The sequence below is a fragment of the Silene latifolia genome, chromosome Y (assembly GCF_048544455.1).
Source record: "Silene latifolia isolate original U9 population chromosome Y, ASM4854445v1, whole genome shotgun sequence".
Classification (NCBI taxonomy): domain Eukaryota; kingdom Viridiplantae; phylum Streptophyta; class Magnoliopsida; order Caryophyllales; family Caryophyllaceae; genus Silene; species Silene latifolia.
Window position 1 is genome coordinate 348,591,978 of NC_133538.1, and position 3,077 is coordinate 348,595,054.

The following is a 3,077-nucleotide window of genomic DNA, read 5'->3' on the forward strand; positions in this document are numbered from 1 at the left end:
TCGAAGTTATGTAGAGGAAATTATGCCTGAAATACGAAAGGCTGTCGCAGAAATCCGCGAACAAGACCCACCCTCGTTATTCCTCTTTTCACCTTGAATTATCATTTACCTCATCACCTAGGCACATGGCAAGTTGGCAACTTGTTTTTTTTTGCTTGGAGCCCAAGGCCTACCCTCATAGGCATGTGACTACTTTACTTAAAGTAATAGCCTAAGGTTTAGCCTTAATCATTCCCTAACCTATTCCCTTTTAGCCTCCTACTCATCTATAACTTGCACAACACAATTTGCACTCACAAATCTCTCCTCTTTGCCGTGAGCTTCTACCCCAATTCTCTACATTTCATTTCTTTCATTCTCACATCTCTTTCTTCTTGCTCATTTGTAAGTGTAGGTAACTATTTAATTGTCATTCTTATACTAGTTTATTTATAGTATTTAATTATTTGTTTTAATTCTTATGTTTCAAGGAGGTGAGCAAGATACCTTGGTTGAGGGAGATTATTTGGGTTGATCTTATAACACTATCCTTCTTATTTACTAATCTTAATCTCTATCAAGGTAACTAGGTTTTCTCCTTTCTATGATTTTTGAATTTCAAGTGCTTTTATGAGGTTATAATAAGATTGATAATATATATGATGTTTAAAATCATGGAAATATATGAGATTCATGATTTATATAATAAATAGTAGTTTTCATTATTTTGTGATGAATATATACTTATTTAAATGTTTTCTATGATTTATTTGTATTTTTTTATGTGATTTAACAATCTAAACAATATGTAAAATATATGGATGATTATAAAAATTATATTTTTGATTATATTCTGATTTATTATCATTATTTATGAGTTTGCATGTGATTATTTTAGTTCTATAATTATCATATATTTATTTGTTATTATTTGATATTTAATCCGGTTTTATGTGATAATCGTCTAATAAATATATAAAACATAAAATAATTTCGAAAAATTTACTTCCTTAATTTTTTTCTGGCCTATTATAATTTATATAGTATTTAAATTGATTATTTTATTTTTAAAATTATTATTGCTCTCATTTAATATATATTCGTGTTTTATGCAATTAATCTCAAGTAAATATGTAAAATATATAAATAAATGTTAAAATTGAATGTTTTATCATAATATGACTTATTTTAGTGTATTAAAGTTTTTCATGTCCATTTTGTAATTTGTATAATTACTTTTTAATTTTATAACTAATTAGTCCATAAATAAGGTTTAATTGTGTTAGAATAATAAATAAATATAAATAAAATATTTATAATTTATTTTTATGCATATTCTGTCCTATAATAATGTAAAATAAATTATTAATGGTCGTGACACAATTTTCTTATTTATTTGTTTATTTATGCTTGAAATCGCCTATTAAATGCTAATTTTATGTTAAATATGTGAAACATTATTAAATAATTTATTAGGTAGTGTTTTTATTGAATTTATAACTCACTAAAATATCTAGTAATTTTTCATGAGTAGAATATAACTTTTGTTTAATTGTTTAGAATTATTAGATGTTTAATTAACGAATTTAATAAATGTTTGTTAAGGAAATAACTAATAACATATTTGATGGTATCATGTCTTGTAAATATATTCTCCATAACTATGTTTATAATGTGAGATTACAATAGTGTATTTGTTAAGAATTGATTGTTACTTCTACTATGGTAAATGGCATGTATACGCTTTTTGTGATATTGCCTTTCGGAAATTATATATTGACATGAGTGTCTCTTGTTTTATATTGGAAAAGTTGAAATTATACTCTAACTTTGATTACCATTATTGAATTTCATTTAATATTATTTATCCCTCAGTTATGAACATTTTGGCATGTTAACATGAGGTTATTCATGGTGCACTTTTGTTATCTTTTGGACCTTGTTCCATTTTATATATGGTTTAGCTAGAGTATAAGATATCGAGTAGATTTCAGGTTATTGGTCTACTTGAGAAGAGCAATACCAAACTGGGTAAGTTTCAAGTTATTGGCCTACCTAGTACCCTGGCATGGTTTCAGGTTATTGGCCTGCTATGGGTTGACCGTCCTTTTTGGATACTCTTATGAGTCTATGGATATGTCGTTTGGGGGTCAAGGGTCTGCACTTTTACGCCTTGACTGGTTAAGGGTCCGCACATTTACGCCTTAACTAGACTTTATGCCCCTCGAGAGTCTGGCCAGTCTTAGACACGGGTTCACGGTTATGTGTCCTGCCGTAGGGTTATTTTGGTGTCAGGTTATTGACACCAAGGTTTAGGGTTTCAGGTTATTGGCCCTAGACGGTGCTCGTTCTTGTCTCGTGTTATTCTATGTATTTATGGTCCAAGATTTGGATGTGTTTACCACTCGTATATTATCATTACTCATTTCATATGTCATTCGGGTAAATTGGTGTTATTTCTTTTTCATTATGACCACCTTCTTTTTACAAAGATTTCGTATAATCATGTAAGTGACATGAAACTTGTAAGTTGTTACACATTTTAATTAATCATGTGGTATCATTATTACTCACTCATTTGTGATTATATACCTTAATATTAAATTTCCATGAAGTTCACATGTTTTCATATTTTGAATGGATTATATGTTGTCTCTTATTATTTGCTCATAATTGTTTCTTGAAATTTCTTAAGTCATGGCTGGGAGCACTCCTAGTTACTCCCCACTGACGGTGGTTGTTGATATTTTTTTCAGGTTGATGTGCTTCTTGGTCATGGATGGGTTTTGAGAGAGAGATAATAAATAATAGTTATGATGTTTAGTAATCGAACCTTGTTGTTTTATTTTGGACGGGTTTTTCATTCCCGAGAGTAGTTGTATGCGTAGTTGACTATTACTTTATATATTTCGGTAGCACCCGGATTTATCGTCATGGTGTTTCCGCCACCATGGACTTTTATTAATATAAAATGCAATATTTATCTAGCTTATTTGTATTATTAAATCCGGAGTTGTTACAGTTGGTATCAGAGCCAGAACGCTCCCAACACTCTCGCATTGAAATAAGACTTAAACAAAGATTAATTATGACTAAAA

The 3,077-nt window shown here is 29.3% G+C and overlaps 1 long non-coding RNA gene across 1 annotated transcript; it reads left to right on the forward strand.

The window, feature by feature from the left end:
- Positions 1–272: 272 nt before the first annotated feature.
- On the forward strand, positions 273–2,859 carry LOC141626617 (uncharacterized). The gene is made up of 3 exons (XR_012536222.1): positions 273–384; positions 471–561; positions 2,736–2,859. It is a non-coding gene; the product is annotated as an uncharacterized LOC141626617 (long non-coding RNA).
- The last annotated feature ends 218 nt before the right edge of the window (positions 2,860–3,077 follow it).